Raw genomic sequence first — 21,024 nt, forward strand, 5'->3', positions numbered from 1 at the left:
AAGGCATCTGTGTTGGTCCCATGTTCCTATGTGCCCACATTGCTGAGAAAAATTATGTTTTAATATATGCAAATGAGCCTCTAGGAGCAATGGGGGCGTTACCATTACACCTAGAGGCTTTCAAACCCCCCCTTAGTGCAATGTTGGACAGGCTCCTTAGGCCCGCCAGAGGATATGACAATGTACAGAACACAAGTCCGCTTTTAATGGCATCGTAATTTTTGTTCTTCACACACAGGAAGTATCTTTTACCACGGGGGTCGGCATCCTCCATTACTCCAGCTCTTCTGAAACTACAGCCCCCAGCCTGCTCCATTCATTTCTGTGGGAGAACAGCTGAGCAGGCGTGCATGCTAGGAGTTGTAGTTTCCCCACAGCTGAAATGCCGGAGGTTGCTGATCCCCGATTATAGGATCCAGTGGGTTATTTATGAATCATCCCACATGAAATAGACCCTGGTGACAATTGATTGACTCCAAAGTCACAGCTGCAGAAGCTGTTGTATTGTGCAGCAATTTTGTGGTAATTGTGGCAAAAAGAAGAAAAAAAAGTGCAACTTGACCAGCACAGGTGAATGCACCCTAAATATTGTACAGACACCTACATGGGGGTTGATCTATGACACCTCATTGTTGGGGGGATAATCAAAAGTGAAAATCAAGTGATTGCGACTGAATTGCAATACCAGACACAGCCCATGGACAACAGTGGCGCTGTTTTGTAGGGGATAAAAAACAGACCTTTCCTAAAAACCCTGAACCACCTGTGAGTTGTCGGAAGTCAGCTGGATCTTGGTTGGGGTCAAATTATTTATCATATTTGTTACATTGTTATTTGGTGTACAAAGTATCCAATTACATGGAGGATCGAGTATTTGTGTCACTTCCTGAAGAAGGTTCTGGAAGGTCCAAAACTTTTTTTTCCCTTTGATGTTCCGGGAAAGCTTGTAAGTATGCGGAGGATGTGGAGTCTTCTTGATTGACAATGACAGGCGAGATGACTATGTAGTAACCTGATCCTGTCAATGAAGAAGGAGAGGGAGGCGCTGGTAGAGGAAGCAGGAGGAGCAAGGGTGCACAGAGTGGCTTAGCCCCACCCTCAGTGCACTTAACTACTCATTTGCATAAAGTGAACGTTTTTCTCCAGAATGAAGCATGGGATTGCTCAGTGAAAGGTATAATTGCATTCAGCTGAGCTAGACCTACAAGACATTGTGCCTGGTATGGCGTCTCCTTTAGATAAGAGGTGTCAGAGGTACATGGCAGCCACTTATCTCCCCCACACACATATTCAGTCAAGCTCCTGGAAAGGAGACGTTGAAGCAAACCGCCGCACTCCTAAAGGAAATGCAATGATGATCTAGGGTACTTTCACACTAGCGTTTTTGTTTTCCGGTATTGAGTTCCGTCCTAGGGGCTCAATACCGGAAAGAAACGGATCAGTTTTATCCTAATGCATTCTGAATGGAGAGCAATCCGTTCAGGATGCATCAGTTCAGTCCCTCTTACGTTCCGGCAAAAAGGATCCATTCTTTCTGTCCGCGCAGGCGCAGACCATTAAATCTGTGGAAAAAAAAAATACCGGGTCCGTTTTTCCGGATGACAACAAGAAAGGAGGATCCGGTATTGCAACGCACCCGGATCCGTCTCACAAATGCATCTGTTTGCGTCCAGATTGCCAGGTCCGGCAGGCAGTTCCGGCGACAGAAATGCCTGGCGGAATCCTCTGCCGCAATTGTGAAAGTACCCTTAGTCCAACCATGACACCAAACATGCTCCTGAATATGGGCGTCTAATGTGTACGGTCACCCTCAGATGGCAAATATTTAGGCTGTCATTGTATTCTTAGAAGACGTGAGTAAATCTCTCAGCAGATGACATGATTGATTATGACCCGAGGATTAAATAAACTGAATTACAAGCAGATTTCATTTATCATGGTCGGCGGTGATGTCAGGGGCTGCCTGCCTGCTCCATTTCTTCTACAATGGACTTTTCAGCAGGTAATAAAGAGACAAATATTAATAAAAAAACAGGCACGGCGCCCGATCCCAAGGGCTTTATTAGGTGCCAATGAAGAGTTTACTGCCAGAGGGCAGACAACAGTATTCAGGTAGCTGACACATAGATAAAGGGGCATATATACCACAGAGGCAGACCAGGCAGCTGCTATGGGGCCATTGGAGAGAGGGGGGCCCAGCCCAGGATGGTCCCATTATCCTTGTATCTGGGTGGTGAGAACCTGTGGAGGACTTTCCCGTGGGATCTTGCGTGCAAAAATCGCATGGCCAAAAATCTGAGGCGTAACATTACGGAGTTTGTGTCAAATACCAATGGAATAGTCTTTAGGATAGAAGGAGAATTTACATGCGAACACTCGGGGGGGTCATCTACATGCTGGAGTGCCATGTGGGGCGAACCATGAGAAAACTAAAAACTAGGGTACAAGAACACGTCTGGAACATCAAAAAAGGGCTTGAGACACATAGCGTCTCTTTACATTTCAAAAAAGTTCACAACAAAAATCCAGCAGGCCTGATTTTTCTGGGACTAGAGCGAGAGCGAAATAAATGGCGAGGAGAGGATCCTGTCGACAAAATAAACCACCGGGAGGTAGAGTGGATATATAAGCTGGGGACTCTACGACCTGGTGGGTTAAATATAGAATTTGATATAAAACCATGTTTGGTCTAATTGACATAGATTAGATGCGGACGTGTTTTTGTATTACTCTAGTAGCTAGAAAGCAGCTGGATGATTATAGTTGCTTCCAAACCTTACCAGTTTCCATTGGTAGAAAGACAACATGTGATTCTGTTTTTGTGAATGAAGCGGGAGTAACAGCCCATTGGCAGATATACTGCATGTGATCACCTATATTTAAGAATGGGAGTATAGGAGTAACATCCGATTGGACGGATAGCAGCATGTGACCTTGAGTGGACATGTAGGTGTGGGCTTTTATTGGTCTATTTATAACATGTGCTTGTGGGAGGAGGAATAGTGAGTTTTTAAATGGTTGGAGGGAGAATGAATACCTTTCGGAGGGTTGTCATTTTTGTAATTTTTGTTTTTATGATAAGGCAATGAAGTGTATATTTTAGGGACAGAAATTTATGTGGATATGGTGAAAAATGAAACAAAGAAGTATTATATGATTATGAAATACAGAGGGAGGAGTTACTCCCGGCTAGGTATAAAGGACATGCCCCCGAAAGGTGGTGCACATGCCCCTGATGAAGCAGAGATGAAACCCGGGTCGGGCACATGACGAGAGACCGGTTTTAAATTTGATATGCCTGTGTTTTAGGCAACTTTGTAAGTACAATAAATGCTGGATTTGCAAAAGTGGTCGCAGTATTTCGCTATCTTCTGTCGCTCTGTCCGTTTTAATACAGGAGAAGCGGATAGGAGTCGTTGTGGAGTCCACGCCTAATGAATCAGTGATTGACTACATCAAAAAAGTTGTCTATATATTTTGGACTGGCTGGATCTGTATCTACTGGGGGCAGCGCGGCCTTTTACTATTTTATGTTGGGATTTTCTAGGGCTGCCCCATCTTATGTAAATAGACCTGTTACCTCTCCTAAAATCAGTGGTTATTCCAACGTGAAAACACTGCATTTTGCATCAGATGCCACTAGGAGGAGCTAGGAGTCCAAAGAGATTGTTTACAGCTTTCACTGATAGATCAGTTTATATGCGCTGAGCTCCCCCTAGTGGTGGCTTATAATATCCTGTGTGAAGAAAATCAGATTTATCAGAGTATTCATACCACTTGTCTGGTATAAATACATTGAGAAATATGGTGATCAGAATGAGCACCATATGTATGAAGCATCTGTTTCACATTTTCCGACATTGGAACTCGGACAAAGTGGGTGAGGTGGAGAGAGTGATTATTAATTATTTTTTTGCATATTAAAAATTTCTCTAACTTAATAAAAACATCATAAACTCATCAGAAATCTGGGGAGTCGCACTTTGCACCCCACATTGCCTGGGAGTGTTTGATGCACACATACTAGGAAACTGGGCAGGGTAGGGGGTACATATTAAAGGGGTTATCCAACCCCTATAATGCCGCCCAAATTTCCCAGGCCCCTCACACAGGCTATACTTACCTTGCTCCCCAGCACCTGTGTCGCTTCTGCTCCCTGAACAGCCACCGCTGCATCTCCCCGTGCCAATAGCAGTCCATGTGGCAGGCGCAGCACTATGAAGGGCATTTTGCGCTGTGGCATTAGAAGAATTTTGGTATCTCTGACTTTTTAGTCTAATCAGACTGTCTATTACTCTGTAATTCCTCTAGCGCCGTTCTATGGAAACAGTAGGTTTAAAGAGCACACCAAATGTTTGAAATAACTTCTTTATTAACTTCAACTTTTCTTCATATAACACTGCCGCCTCCGCAGCAGATAGTCCATGTAGTGATGGACGAACATCCGCCGGGACAGTGCGCGAACGCGATCAAATCTTCGCGAACCGCAAGTTCGTTGTAGGTCCCATTCATTTTAATGGCAGGCAAACCTGAAAAACCTTCAGCTCATATTTGCAGCCAAGAAATAATTACTAGAAGTGCACAAGGTATATCTGAGGTCTAACTAATAGTTCACTTGCTGAATTTGGTCGCAATTTGCAGTATGCAGTTAGCAGTAACTATTTGCAGATTGGTTGAGTATGATCTTTTATGGTTGTATGCAATTTTGATTGCAATATGGAATTTGAATTATTGCAATTGGTATTTGTAGTTTGCAATTGTATGCAATTTGCAATTGTATGCTTGCAATTTGATTTGGTGGAACTGTAAGTAAACACACATATAACTGATTCAGTATACAGTTCTAATCACTATACCAACAGAAGGAACATTATATAACTGTTTTAAATACCTTTTTTGGCCTCTCTGCTTCCATAAAAACACAGCTCTCAGTGGAGTGAATGTCTCTTCAGCTCCGGTCTCTGGTGAATAATGATTCTAGCAGCTCCTGCGAGGGGAATTCCCAGACAGGCTGTGTGTGAGGCTGGCTGTGATTGGTGAAAACTCTTGCTGTTGTGAGAAGCTGGTTGTGATTGGTCTAGACTTCTGCCCAGCAACAACAGATTAACGCTATGCTTTCTGTCGTTTCTGCTGTGTCACTGAGCTTACCTTACATTACAAAATTAATCTTAAAGGCATATTATCTTTTTCTGCTTCTGTGAACACAAAATATAACAGTTATATGACATCCAAAACATGATGTCACAGTAAATAACTCTGCTTTTGTCTTTAACACATAAACATAGGAACTGTATTAAGGTTATTAGCAGGTTTAGCTGTATACACTGCGTGCAGAAATATTAGGCAAATGAGTATTTTGACCACATCATCCTCTTTATGCATGTTGTCTTACTCCAAGCTGTATAGGCTTGAAAGCCTACTACCAATTAAGCATATTAGGTGATGTGCATCTCTGTAATGAGAAGGGGTGTGGTCTAATGACATCAACACCCTATATTAGATGTGCATAATTATTAGGCAACTTCCTTTCCTTTGGCAAAATGGGTCAAAAGAAGGACTTGACAGGCTCAGAAAAGTCAAAAATAGTGAGATATCTTGCAGAGGGATGCAGCATTCTTAAAATTGCAAAGCTTCTGAAGCGTGATCATCGAACAATTAAGCGTTTCATTCAAAATAGTCAACAGGGTCGCAAGAAGCGTGTGGAAAAACCAAGGCGCAAAATAACTGCCCATGAACTGAGAAAAGTAAAGCGTGCAGCTGCCAAGATGCCACTTGCCACCAGTTTGGCCATATTTCAGAGCTGCAACATCACTGGAGTGCCCAAAAGCACAAGGTGTGCAATACTCAGAGACATGGCCAAGGTAAGAAAGGCTGAAAGACGACCACCACTGAACAAGACACACAAGCTGAAACGTCAAGACTGATTTTTCTAAGGTTTTATGGACTGATGAAATGAGAGTGAGTCTTGATGGGCCAGATGGATGGGCCCGTGGCTGGATTGGTAAAGGGCAGAGAGCTCCAGTCCGACTCAGATGCCAGCAAGGTGGAGGTGGAGTACTGGTTTGGGCTGGTATCATCAAAGATGAGCTTGTGGGGCCTTTTCGGGTTGAGGATGGAGTCAAGCTCAACTCCCAGTCCTACTGCCAGTTTCTGGAAGACACCTTCTTCAAGCAGTGGTACAGGAAGAAGTCTGCATCCTTCAAGAAAAACATGATTTTCATGCAGGACAATGCTCCATCACACGCGTCCAAGAACTCCACAGCGTGGCTGGCAAGAAAGGGTATAAAAGAAGAAAATCTAATGACATGGCCTCCTTGTTCACCTGATCTGAACCCCATTGAGAACCTGTGGTCCATCATCAAATGTGAGATTTACAAGGAGGGAAAACAGTACACCTCTCTGAACAGTGTCTGGGAGGCTGTGGTTGCTGCTGCACGCAATGTTGATGGTGAACAGATCAAAACACTGACAGAATCCATGGATGGCAGGCTTTTGAGTGTCCTTGCAAAGAAAGGTGGCTATATTGGTCACTGATTTGTTTTTGTTTTGTTTTTGAATGTCAGAAATGTATATTTGTGAATGTTGAGATGTTATATTGGTTTCACTGGTAAAAATAAATAATTGAAATAGGTATATATTTGTTTTTTGTTAAGTTGCCTAATAATTATGCACAGTAATAGTCACCTGCACACACAGATATCCCCCTAAAATAGCTAAAACTAAAAACAAACTAAAAACTACTTCCAAAAATATTCAGCTTTGATATTAATGAGTTTTTTGGGTTCATTGAGAACATGGTTGTTGTTCAATAATAAAATTAATCCTCAAAAATACAACTTGCCTAATAATTCTGCACTCCCTGTACACATATAAGTTACACTTTCACCAAAATTACCTATAATTCTATGTGCTTAGTGGTAGGACATGAATTTGAGGAATTTTCCATCAGGTTCTCAACTTCCAAGTGTCTTTTATCACTCTCAAGTAGAACAACTAACTTCTGTATAGGACGTTCTAACTTTAGTGCAGTAGTCAGACGTTTTTCCTTTTTGTCAAGTTTTGAGTCTCCTATTTGTAACAACACTCTTCTTACTAATCTGTCTTCATCCTCTTGAACTTCTAGAACTTTGGCCAATTTCCATTGACTTCTAGGTAAATCTTCTTCTTTTACTAACACTATGTCACCAACTTGGACATTTATTCTGGGTGTTTGCCATTTACTTCTTAGCATAAGATTGGCTAAGTACTCTTTCCTCCATCTCTTCCAAAACTGTTCTGATAGATATTGAACTCTTTGCCATCTCCTTCTGGCATATAAATCCTCTTTGGTGAACTTGCCAGGTGGTGGCTGTATTTAGTCAGACTTAAGGTGAAGTAGATGGTTGGGAGTTAAAGGGTCCAAACTTGTTGGATTGTTGATGTTATCAACTGTAAGTGGACGACTGTTAACAATAGACATTACTTCATAGAATAGGGTCCTAAGTGAAGCATCATCTATTCTTCCGGCGTTCTTTTTCAACACTGAACGTAACACAATTCTCACAGTTCTGATTTGTCTTTCCCAAACTCCTCCTGTATGGTTTGCATGTGGAGCATTCATATGAAAATCACACTGTTTCGCTAACAAATACTCAGTTACTTTTTCTTTATCGATCTGTTTTAGAGCTTTCTTCAATTCATTCTTTGCTCCGATAAAATTAGATCCTCGGTCAGATCTAAGCTCTCTGACGGTACCTCTAATGGCTATGAAACATCTTAAGGCGTTAATAAATCCGTCAGTTGACATATCTTCTAACATTTCCAGGTGAATTGCTCTGGAGCTTAGACATGTAAATATTAGTCCATATCTCTTGTACTCCTTGCGATTCTGTTTGGTGATAAATGGGCCAAAACAATACATTCCGCTATAGAGAAATCGTGCTGATGGGTTTACACGATCTGCTGGTAAATCTGCCATTCTTTGCTCTTCGATAGTCTACGTGCCTTTCTGCAGACTACACATTTACTTATATACTTTGCTATAACTTTGCTTCCTTTCACAATCCGGTAACCACCTTCTCTCAAACAGCTTTGGGTAAAGCTTCTTCCTTAATGCAAGTTATGTTGTGGTAGTGATCAATAATCAATCTTGTGAAGGTAGAGTTTTTGGGTAGAATTGCTGGATGCTTCACTCTGCTAGGTAACAATGCATTTTCAAGTCTCCCTCCCACCTTCAGTATACCATTCTGCAGAACAAGATTAAGCTTTTACAATGGGTGGTTGTTTCGAAGCCTTTTAAGTTCTTGACTAAGTCTCTTCAACTCTTCACTGTAAAATGTCTGTTGAATGAGTCTTATGACTGTTTCTTCAGCTTTCATTCTTTCTTCTACATTCAACAATTCCTTCTTTCTGATTCTCTTTGCCAAACGTTGAATTTGAGCTACTACATTTATGACCGTATTCCATTTTGAACATCTGGCTAGTCTTTCAAGTATGTCATCTTGACACTTGGCAGCAGTGCTCAATGTTTGTACAACTTTTACTTCTGGATCACCCATAGACAATTCTGTGTAACCTTTACTGGATGTGATTTCCTTTTCCCAAAGGAACTCTGGACCGGTGAACCAGTTAGAATTTTTCAATTCTGTTACATTCAGGTCTCTTGAAACATGATCTGCTGGGTTATGCTTTGTGTCAATGTGATGCCAATGTTCCGGATTTATTATTTCCAGAATTTTCTCAACTCTGTTGGCGACAAAGATATGGAATCTTCGAGCTTCGTTGTTTATGTATCCTAGGACAACTTGTGAGTCTGTCCAAAAATATTCTTCATCTATTTTCAATTCCAATTCTTCTCTCAGAAACTTGCTTACTTATGCTGAAACTACGGCTGCTGTCAGTTCAAGTCTTGGTATTGTCTGAATACTGGTAGGTGCAACTCTGGCCTTCCCCATTACCAGGGCACAGTGTATCTTTTCTTCTCCTATTTCTCTGATGTAGAAGCACTGACCATAACCATAACTACTGGCATCTGAAAAATGATGAAGTTCTATTTTCTTGTACTTTCCGAAATCATGAGGTACAAAACATCTGGGTATTCGAACTTCTCTCAAGTTTTGTAAGTCTCTTATCCAACTCTCCCACCCTGGCCTTAAATTTTCAGGTATGGGCTCATCCCATCCCAACTTCTGTCTGCATAATTCTTGCAGTATTTATTTTGCTCTGTGGATTACTGGGGCCAAGAATCCTAATGGATCAAATATAGAAGCCACCTCAGATAGAATAGTTCGTCTAGTTGCAACTTTCTCTTCAATAGATACTTCAAAGAAGAACTTGTCGTTCTCTACATTCCATCCCAATCCAAGTACGTTCTGAACTGGAAGATGATCATAATTGAGATCTACATTCTTCATTGTTGCTGCACATTCAGAGTCACTGATGGATTGCAGTACCTCTCTGTTGTTTGAGATGAATTTGTGAAGATGCAGGTTTCCTCTTGCGCATAACTCTTGGCTTTCTTTCACTAGTTTGATTGCAGATTCTGTAGACTCTAGACTTATGAGACCATCATCTACATAAAAGTTTTTCTTCTGAAAATTTGCTGCTGATGGGTAATCCTTTTCATTCTGATTGGCTAGGTACTTCATACCATAATTGGCGCAACCTGGAGATGACGCTGCTCCAAACAAGTGTACTTTCATTCTGTATTCTGCTGGCTCTGTATCTGTATCTCCATCCTCCCACTATATGAACCTCAGGAAGTCTCTATCTTCATTCTTCACATGAAACTGGTGTAACATATTTCAACGTCACACATGACCACTACGGGATACTTTCTGAATCTACAGAGTACTCCAGTTAGAGTGTTTGTAAGATCTGGTCCTTTGAGTAGATGATCATTCAATGCAACACCATCGTACTTTGCTGAGCAATCAAATACTACTCTAATCTTATCTGGTTTCTTTGAGTGGTAAACACCTTGATGTGGGATGTACCACACTTCTCCTTCTTTAGGTTTGTTAATAACTTTCTCTGCATGTCCTTCTTCGAGGATGCCTTCCATGAATTTCAAATAATCCTGCTTGAGTTTGGGATCTCTTCCCATCTTTTTCTTCAAACATTTTAATCTTGCTAGGGCAAGATTTTTGTTATTTGGAAGACGAGGTCGTTCTCTAAAAGGTAAGGGCATTTCAAGATGACCTTTTTGATTCTGCTGAATACTTTCTTCTAGAGTGTGTACGAACTTTATGTCTTCTTGAGATACACTCTTATTTTTAGAACTTATGTCTGCAAAGTCGGATTCAAGGAACTTGATTACTTTTATTGGACTTACAGTTGGTAACTCTTGGATAGATATTCGATGACACAATCCTGTCTTGAGTTTGCGATCTGCTGTTTTCCTCCAACAACACCCCATCATCCTAGATCAGTTTGAACAGTGTAGGGTTCACCCTTTCTTCCTGTGATTACCTTTCGTGGTACCAAGGCTTCGGGACAATCGTAACCTATCTACAGTCCAACACCAAACTCCTTCAGCGGGGACATTTCATGAGATATGACAGATAGGTGCTCCCATTCATTGGCTGTTTCACAGGTAGGTATGCGATCTCGATCTAGAGGTATATCGTCTTTTGTATAAGCTAAAGGTAGATCTAATGTGCAGTTTGAATGAAGTCCTCTAACTCTCAGTCCTTTGACCCTTTGACTGTTCACTAATGTGTCTCTCCCTGCCATTGTGGTGAGTTTGAGCATCGCTGGTTCTGTAGCCACTTGTAATTTCTTGCAGATTTCTTGATCAATGAAGGTGACATCACTCTGGGCATCCAGTAGCGCATAGGCGTATACCTTCTTGTTCCTCCTTTTAGGATTTATTATGCACACTGGTACAACCATTGATGTGCCATTGCTTTCTCCTTCCCTCACTCTGCAAGAGAATACTGATACTTTCTTTCCTTCCTCAGTATCTTTAGGTATTGAGGATTTATCTATCTTTGGACGTTCTTCATGTAGTGGTGTAGGATGGCTACCTTTGCAAACGCTGCATGTGGCCTTTTTCTTACACTCCTTAGTAACTTGACCTTTTCTTAGACATCCAAAACACAGTCAGTTATCCAGTACAAATTTTTTATTTTCATCTGGGGACTTCTCCTTCAATTGTTGGCACTTGTGTATGGAGTGGTTCTCTCCACAGAATATACATTTGAAGGTAGTCTGAAGATTTGTCGGTTCTGTCTCTCTACTGATCCCAGTAGTGACTTTGGACTTGCTCTCGTAGGTATCTGGACCTTTAGCTGCTGTGTTGGTTGCAAAGCTAGTTGCTCTTGCGCGTCTTATATCTCTTACAGGCCTTTCTTCTAAGGATTTTAAGACGTAAGATGCTGTTACTGGATTACATGCTATCCGTGCTTCCTTATTGATGAACTCAGAGAAATCTTTAAAACTTGGGAACTCCTTACCTAGATCTAACTGTTCAGTTACATAGCGATTCCATCTAGAAGCCACTTCTTCAGGTTGCTTAGTTAGCATCCTGTGGTTTTCTAGATAGTCGTTCAGTACTTCCAGTCCTTGAACGTGTGGGATGGCATTGCTGCATGCTTGCAGAAAGTCACCGTACTTTTGGAGTCTGAAGTGTTCTTTAGGACCTATTTTAGGCCAGTTATTTAATTTCTCTCTAAAAGCTATTTGAACTAAGAAAGGATGACCATATCTTGCATTTCATTTTTCCCAAGCTTGCTTGTAGGCTTCTTCGTCTTTTCTATAGAAGTTACCTTCAAGAACTTTCTTTGCTTCCCCACCAACATATCTCTGAAGGTAGACTAACTTGTCGATTGGACTGAAGCAATGATGCTCAATGATCATTTCAAAACTTGCCTTCCACTCTATGAACTTTAGTACATCTCCTGAAAATACAGTGGGTTCCGGCACGGAAAGTCTAGCGAGGACTGTTCTCTGTTGTCCTGTTGGGACAATAGTTGTAACACTGTACTGAGCATTGCCATGGCATCTAGGAATAGAATCATCCGGTTTTATTTTCTCACTTAGTTCTGAATTAGGTCAGTCCTTTTCTTTATCTTTTCTGGTAGAGATAGAGGGTAAATTCACACACCTTTTTTCTAACACTGGACTAGGCATTTCTTTGTTTTTCTGAGCAGGGATGGAAGGATAATAACTTATTCTCTCACTAAATGCTGGAGATTCCCTTCCATTCTCATGGGCGTCAGTAGGAAAGTAGGAGTCTGTTTCTTCACTTATAACAGATTTGAACCTATGACTACTCTGATTCATATCCTCTTTGTGTACTCTGAGTCTGGCTTCTATGATCTTAACTTCTTTTTGCCTTTCCAGACTTTTCATCTGTTGGAGCTGTGCCTTGATTTCAGCTTCCATTTGATGGCATTGTGCATCTATTTCAGCTTCCATCTGATGGCATTGTGCATCCTTTTCAGCTTCCTTTTCAGCGATCAGTTGGAGCTGCGCCTCGATGACAGCTTCCATTTCAATTTCTGCTCTCTTGACAGCAAGTTGTTCAGCTAATTCCTTTCTTTTGGCTGAAGTATTTGAGGACTCTGATATATGGGTGGCACTTCTGCTAGCGAAGGAAGTCACACTTGAGATTGTGGTTCCTAGGACCTAGCATAGTCTCTCATAAAAAGCTCGTTCATTCTACTTCTTGCTTTAACTTCATAATAATTAGCTGCAGATGAAAGTTCTCTCATGAGCTTTACTAAATCTTTAGTGACTGCAGTACATGTTTCCATGTTCCTTACAATGTCCTGGGAAGGTGTTGTAAGCGACCGCAGGTTGACATATGCCGCCAAAGGCTCTGATTCAGATTCTTCTACCGTCTCTACCATATCACTGAAGTTCCCTTTTATACTTTTTTGTTTTAACTTTCCACGAATGCCTTTAATGTATAATGTCCACTTCTCATACATTCTGGTGAACTTTTTTCCTTTTAATGCTGCTTCTTGCTCCAAATTTTCTAGTATCTTTGGGGTCGGTTTTCTGGCACGTGATGAACGTCTTAGTTCATCTGTTTGGGTTATATTTGTTTGAGGCAAGACTAATGCTGCATCAGACTCTTATACCTCAGACAGGTTCCCTTGCTCTTCCCCCTCTACTCTATCTATCTTTGTATCCTCTAACAGTGGCATGGTAATACTAGGCTCAGACATTTTACTTTAAATGCTATAACAATCAATATGAATATTAAGTGTACTTTCACTTTAAATGCAATACTGACAAATGCAGAAATAAATGATTGTCACTTTAAATACGACAGCGATAAATGCAGGCAATAAATGACTTTATAGTCCATGTACTACAAACTGTTCTTTGTTTTTATTTAAAGTCTCTTATTTCTGAACACAAAAAAAGTCTCTTTATGCCAAAGCCTATATGCAATGATAAGTAATAAAAGGAAAGCTCTGACCTTATTCTGAAGAGGAGGATACTGCGATCTTAGGGGTTGCTGGAAAAAAAGTCTTAAAGGAGACTTGTCTTTTCTTGATGTGATGCAATTCTCTGCGCTGACTTGCGATGCTCTGTGATGACTTGCGATGCTCTGCCCTGACTTGCGATGCACTGCGCTAAGTTGTGATGCTCTGTGCAGACTTGTGGTGCGCTGGCTTGGATACGCTGCTGCAGGTTTGGGCCTAGTGGCGGGAAACCTGCTAGCTGCAGTACGCGGTCTCTCCGTGGATAGTGGTGCGGGCACTCTAGCTCTGGACTTTGGCCTCCCACCATGCGTCTCTTTCTCTCTCTAGGGATCGCAGGAGGGTTGGCGCTCTTTCTCTGACTATTTTGCCTTTGCTGTTCTGCCACTTTAAGAGCCGGCTGCAGTTTGACTAATGCACATGTTCTATGGCCTTTATGGTAGCTCCACTGAGGTGTCTTTGCTTGCTCACTCAGGGAACAGTTGCTGCGCGGCGGTATATGCTGGCGCTCCGCTTCTCTAATGAGCTATTTTCTGTGCAAGTTGAGGAGCGGTATCGCTTCACCCTCTGAGGGTAATAGTTCCACTGTGACAGGCGCAGCACTATAGTGCCTTTTGCGCTGTGGCATTAGAAGAATTTTAGTATCTCTGTCTTTTTAGTCTAACCAGACTGTCTATTACTCTGTAATTTCTCTAGCGCCGTTCTATGGAAACAGTAGGTTTAAAGAGCACACCAAATGCTTGAAATAACTTCTTTATTAACTTCAATTTTTCTTCATTTAACACTGCCGCCTCCGCAGCAGATAGTCCATGTACAAAACACGTGTTGAAAAGATATCACAAAATGGTGGTATGCATAGGATGGTGGTTTAACTATTCAATCTTATCATTCAACATAAAATGGTGGATATATTTCTCTCTTAAATATCTGTACTCTCACTTTAAGTTATTTAAGCACTTTATGATCTCTCTGAGAGTTATATCTGAGGTCTAACTAATAGTTCACTTGCTGAATTTGGTCACAATTTTCAGTATGCAGTTAGCAGTAACTATTTGCAGGTTGGTTGAGTATGATCTGGTAGGGTTGTATGCAATTTTGATTGCAATATGGAATTGGAATAGTTGCAATTGGTATTTGTAGTTTGCAATTGTATGCAATTTGCAATTGTATGCTTGCAATTTGTAGCTTGCAATTTGATTTGGTGGAACTGTAAGTAAACACATATATAACTGGTTCAGTATACAGTTCTAATCACTATAGTAACAGTAAGAACATTATATAACTGTTTTAAATACCTTTTTTGGCCTCTCTGCTTCCATAAAAACACAGCTCTCAGTGGAGTGAATGTCTCTTCAGCTCCGGTCTCTGGTGAATAATGATTCTAGCAGCTCCTGCTAGCGGAATTCCCAGACAGGCTGTGTGTGAGGCTGGCTGTGATTGGTGAAAACTCTTGCTGTGTGAGAAGCTGGCTGTGATTGGTCTAGACTTCTGCCTAGCAACAACAGATTAACACTATGCTTTCTGTTGTTTCTGCTGTCACTGAGCTTACCTTACATTACAAAATTAATCTTAAAGGCATATTATCTTTTTCTGCTTCTGTGAACACAAAATATAACAGTTATATGACATCCAAAACATGATGTCACAGTAAATAACTCTGCTTTTGTCTTTAACACATAAACATAGGAACTGTATTAAGGTTATTAGCAGGTTTAGCTATATACACATATAAGCCTATACTAGCAACCTAGGACAGGTCCTAGCTGGCCAGCTACAGCCCACAAAGGGGACGATACTCCCTAGCATCACGGGTGACGCTAGGGAGGCTTGTCCCCGTCACGGCCTGCTATTGGCTATACCCCCCCTCCCCCACCCGTTACCGGATGTTTTGATCCGCGCGACGGGGAGATGCAGTGGCGGCCGTGCGGGGAGCAGGAGTGACGCGGGTGTATGTGGTGTATGGGTCGGGAGCTTTCCCAGGACGTATGACAAATGGATGCTGCAAATGCAATGTGAATAAATCCGAACTCTCAGAACTAGGGATAAGCCAACCTGAAGTTTTCAGTTTTGGGTTCGGGTTCAGCGTTTGGGTTCTGGGTAAATTCACGGAATATAACGGAATGCCTTTAAGAGACATTCCGTTTTGCATTCCGCCATAATAGAAGTCTATGAACAGTAGAACGGATCCGTCTGGTTTCCGTTTTGCGGGAGTCCTGTTTGGAATTCCATCATAGAATTTTGTTATATTCCATGATAACGGAATCCATAACGGATTTCCACCAGAACGACGAATCCAAACCTGAAAACCTCAGGCTCGCTCATCCGTACTCAGAACGGGTCAATCCCTATGTGCCTTTCACCTCAAAGCGTCATCCACCAGTAAATGTATAATTTTATTCTTCCCTTAGTAATCCGCAGCTGACAGTGTAAGAATTATTACATCACATTACATAACATTTTCTGAGAAGCAACAAATTGCGGAAGCGATCCAAATATACAGCACAGTCCATTCATAGATAGGTTTGCTTAGCTGAAGGCAGCATAGAAATGACTTTATTTTTAGCAGGTAAGATGGCACCTGTGACAACACGCTCTTTACACGCCTTCCCATGTTTAGGGGAACATGCCTGACCGTACAGGCATCAGAACAGGAGAGGATCAAAGGAAGTGGCCATGACTGCTAATAAAAAATCAAAAAAATCAAAAAAATCTCAGTGTTCATTGAAATTGGGAGCATTTACTTTAACCCCTTAAAGGGAATATGTCACCAATTTTTGTCTTCAAGTTAAAACCATCTCCTTTTTTCTAATCTATTTTTATTTTCTGTTTGCAGATTTTTTATACTGTTTCCTGAACATGATTATGGGAGCGGCCATCTTGCCTGAGCTGTCCTTAACAGCATTTAGAAAGCATTAATAAAATTGCTTTACGGCAGCCCCATGATCCATAGAGACAATGGACAGGAGAGGACCTCATTGACTTCTATGGTAGAGTTTTTTGGGCATGCTCTGCGATCTGTGCAAAGGAAAGAATAACTGAGCTCTGACAATCACCTATTGTGAATGGTGGATCCTGTCTTATCTATACGCAGAGGTGATATAATTATAGGCAGGATTAGAATGACAGATACGCAGATAACTGCAGTAAAGTTACCTGTACAGACCAAGAAGTGGTGCCAATTATTAGGTTCAGTGGCCAGTGCGAAAACTGCAGGATTGATGGGTTTCGTTTAAATATAGATATTGACATGGAAAATGTAAAATATCATCAACAATTCTTTAAAAATGTGTTTAACATGAATTAACCCCTTCGATGTGTAATTTTTATTTGGTAATAACTTTGGAACGCTTTTAGCAACATAGTTTATAAGGCTGAAAAAATCTGTCCATCCAGTTCGGCCTGTTATCCTGCAAGTTGATCCAGAGGAAGACAAAAAACCCTGGGAAGCTAGATCACACCTCAATTTCCAACAGATTTGGGCAGATTGGATATTATTTCAGAAAACAAGTTCTTTCATTAACAAACTTTCTGACTCTAAGGCCTCTTTCACACGGACGTTGCGGGAAAATATGCGGGTGCGTTACGGGAACACCCGCGATTTTTCCACGCGAGTGAAAAACATTGTAATGCGTTTTGCACTCGCGTGAGAAAAATCGCGCATGTTTGGTACCCAAACCCGAACTTCTTGACAGAAGTTCGGGCTTGGGATCGGTGTTCTGTAGATTGTATTATTTTCCCTTATAACATGGTTATAAGGGAAAATAATAGCATTCTGAATACAGAATGCATAGTAAAATAGCGCTGGAGGGGTTAAAAAATAAAAATAAAAAATTTAACTCACCTTAATCCACTTGATCGCGAAGCCCGGCATCTCCTTCTGTCTTCATCTTAGCTGTGCAGCAACAGGACCTGTGGTGACGTCACTCCGGTCATCACATGATCTTTTACTATGGTGATGGATCATGTGATGGATCATGTGATGGATCATGTGATGGATCATGTGATGACCGGAGTGACGTCACCACAGGTCCTGTTGCTGCACAGCTAAGATGAAGACAGAAGGAGATGTCGGGCTTCGCGATCAAGTGGATTAAGGTGAGTTAAATTATTATTATTATTTTTTTAACCCCTCCAGCACTATTTTACTATGCATTCTGTATTCAGAATGCTATTATTTTCCCTTATAACTATGTTATAAGGGAAAATAATAATGATCGGGTCTCCATCCCGATTGTCTCCTAGCAACCATGCGTGAAAATCGCACTGCATCCGCACTTGCTTGCAAATGCTTGCGATTTTCACGCAACCCCATTCACTTCTATGGGGCCTGCGTTGCGTGAAAAACGCAGAATATAGAGCATGTTGCGATTTTCACGCAACGCACAAGTGATGCGTGAAAATCACCGCTCATGTGAACAGCCCCATAGAAATGAATAGGTCGGTATTCAGTGCGGGTGCAATGCGTTCAACTCACGCATGGCATCCGCGCGGAATACTCGCCTGTGTGAAAGGGGCCTAATTCGTCTACTTGTCCCCACAGTTAAATAATAGCTCACGATACCACCCGCCCTACCTATCTCCTCTACTCCCTGCCTGCCCGTCCCTCCCTTTAATTGTTCATTGAATGATAAATTAACCACAGTTTTACTTTACCAGATATTGCCACATCTCGACGAAACAATCTGTTTAATGAGACCTCCCCTTCCAATTCACTCTCCTCCATTGCTCCTAACCAGACCTTGGAGGAGGTGACTTGGCGAAGAGGCGTTAAGATTTATCCCTGTCATTACTAATGTAGACTTTGTAGAATACTATGTATCCTTTGTTTATCTTATTATCTTGTAAAAATCAATAAAAAGATAATTCAAAACAAAAACAAAAAAACCCTGTGAGGTAGAAGCCAATTTTCCTCAACGACCCCTCTCTAGTAACTATAACCTTTAATATTATTACACTCCGGAAATACATCCAGGCCCCTCTTGGACTCTTTGGCCTCTTGCACACGAATGTTATGTGCCCGTGGCCGTACTACATCGGCCGGTGTGCACTCCGCATCACAGATGCAGACCCATTCACTTGAATGGGTCTGCAATCACGGAGATGCGGAATGGAAGCACGGATCGAAACCCCACGGAAGCATAATGGAGTTGCCTCCGCACCGCAAAAAAATAGAACTTGTTCTATTTTTTTGCGGTGCAGATGGATCACGGACCCATTCAAGTTGAATGGGTCTCGATCTGTCCCGGCCGCTGCACGGACATTGTCCACAAATTGCGGTCCCCAATGCACGGAACGGATGCACAACGTTCGTGTGCAAGAGGCTTCTTAGTGAGTTCCTCATCACCACCTCCTCAGGCAGAGAGCTCCATAGTCTCACTGCTCTTACCGTAAAGAATCCTCTTCTATGTTTGTGTACAAACCTTCTTTCCTCCAGACGCAGAGGAGGTCCCCTCGTCACCGTCACAGTCCTGGGTATAAATAGATGATGGGAGAGATCTCTGTACTGACCCCTGATATATTTATACATAGTAATTAGATCTCCCCTCAGTCGTCATTTTTCTAAAGTGAATAACCCTAATGTTGATAATCTTTCAGGGTACTGTAGTCCCCCCAGTCCAGTTATTACTTTAGTTGCCCTCCTCTTACGTATACAAGTGATTGTGTTTTCTCATGACACAATGTACTTTATGTTAAACAATCCAAAATTTACAAAAAATGTAAAAAAATTAGCTATTTTCTAGATTTGAATTTCTCTGCTTTTAAGATGGATTGTAATACCTCATAAAATAGTTATTAATTAGCATTCACCGTCTGTCTACTCTATGTTTGCATCATTTTGTGAAAGCCATTTTATTTTTTAGGACGTTAGAAGGCTTCGATTTTTAGGTGCAAATTTTCAAATTTTTAAGAAAGTACCCATAAATGACCCATTTTAGAAACTATACCCCTCAAGTTATTCAAAACCTGTTTTTACAAAACTTGTTAACCCTTTACATGTTTCACAAGAATTAAAGGAAAATGGAGGTGAAATTTCAAAATTTCACTTTTCTTTGCAGATTTTACATTGTAATATAATTTTTCCTGTAAGGCAGCAAGGGTTAACAGCCATACAAACCGCAATATTTACACCCCATATGTGTTCATAAACTGCTGTATGGGCGCACGGCAGGCCTCAGAATGAAAGGAGAGCCATATGGTTATTGCAGATTTTGTTGGAATGGTTTTTGAGCACCATATTACTATTGATCAGCCTCTGGACACCAGTACAGCCATTTTCTGACACCCATACATTAGATTTTTCTCTCAACAGGGCTTTATCATTGGTACTATTTTGGGGCACATACAACTTTTTGATCGCTTTTTATTTAGCTTTTTTGGATGCAGGATAAAGAAAAAGCAGCAACTCTGCCATTGCTTTTTGGGTGTTGTTATTGTGGCGAACACTTTATTCTGCTGGTCAGTAAGATTACAGAGATAGTTTTTTTTTTTTACGTTTTACCACTTTTACACAAAGCATTTTTGAAAAAAAATTCCTGTTTTTGTGTCACCATTTTCTGAGAACCATATTTTTTTCATTTTTCTGCCAATCGTCTTGTGTAATTTTTTGCGGAATGAGCTGCCGTTTTCATTGGTACCATTTTGGGGTACATAGTACATTTTGATTGTTTGCTATTACTTTTTTGTAAGGCAAAGTGCCCAAAAAAAGGCTATTTTTTTTACGGCATTCATCTGAAGGGGTAGATCATGTGATATTTTAAAGAGCCAGTAATTATGGATGTGGTGATACCTAATATGTCTTTTTTTATTACAATTTTTGATTACAATAATATATTTTTTTATTATATATGGCTTGATGAAGGGAAAGGGCGCTTTTTTAACTTTAAGCTTTTTATTTCAAAAAAACTTAGTTTTTTTTAACTTTTTTCAAAGTTTTATTTTTGTCCCACTGTGGGACATCAACTTTTGGTAGGTCTGATCCCCTCTACAATGCATTACAATATATAGTGTATTGTAATGCATTGACTGCTGCAATGTAATGCCAGTGTCTCACAGGCTTCCATAGCATCGGGCTGCTTTCCCAGCCATTGGGTCCCCGATACTGCAGCGTGTGGACCTGATATAGTCAGAGAGGGAGCGGCTTACAAAGGGTTAATGCGCTGACACCTGTGTATTCACTGATGCCAGAGTATACAGCAGTGCCCCTGCAGCTGATCTAGCGGGCGCAGCTCCTGCACCCACCCGATCACCTGTATGGCAGCTGTCGGGAAGGGGTTAAACAACAAGTGATTTCCTTAAAAGACCAGCCAATGTTTGTTTCTTGCCTTTTCTGACATTTAATTTACCATAGCTTGTATTAGAAAATAGAAAACAAATTCTTTGCATGATGAAATTAAAAAAAAAAGCAAAAAACATAAGTCCGCCATGGTTTTTTGGATTTTATTATTACCGTGTTCATATGTGCTAAAAATTACATGACAACTTTACTGTATGGGTCTGTACAGGGGATACCAAATAAAAAATATAAAAAAAAAATGTTAACTTCGAAAAAATAAAAAATAAGCATTTTCACTGAATCGTCATTTTAATACACCTATAACTTTTTTTTCTG

This window comes from Bufo bufo, chromosome 6 (assembly GCF_905171765.1).
Source record: "Bufo bufo chromosome 6, aBufBuf1.1, whole genome shotgun sequence".
Taxonomy (NCBI): domain Eukaryota; kingdom Metazoa; phylum Chordata; class Amphibia; order Anura; family Bufonidae; genus Bufo; species Bufo bufo.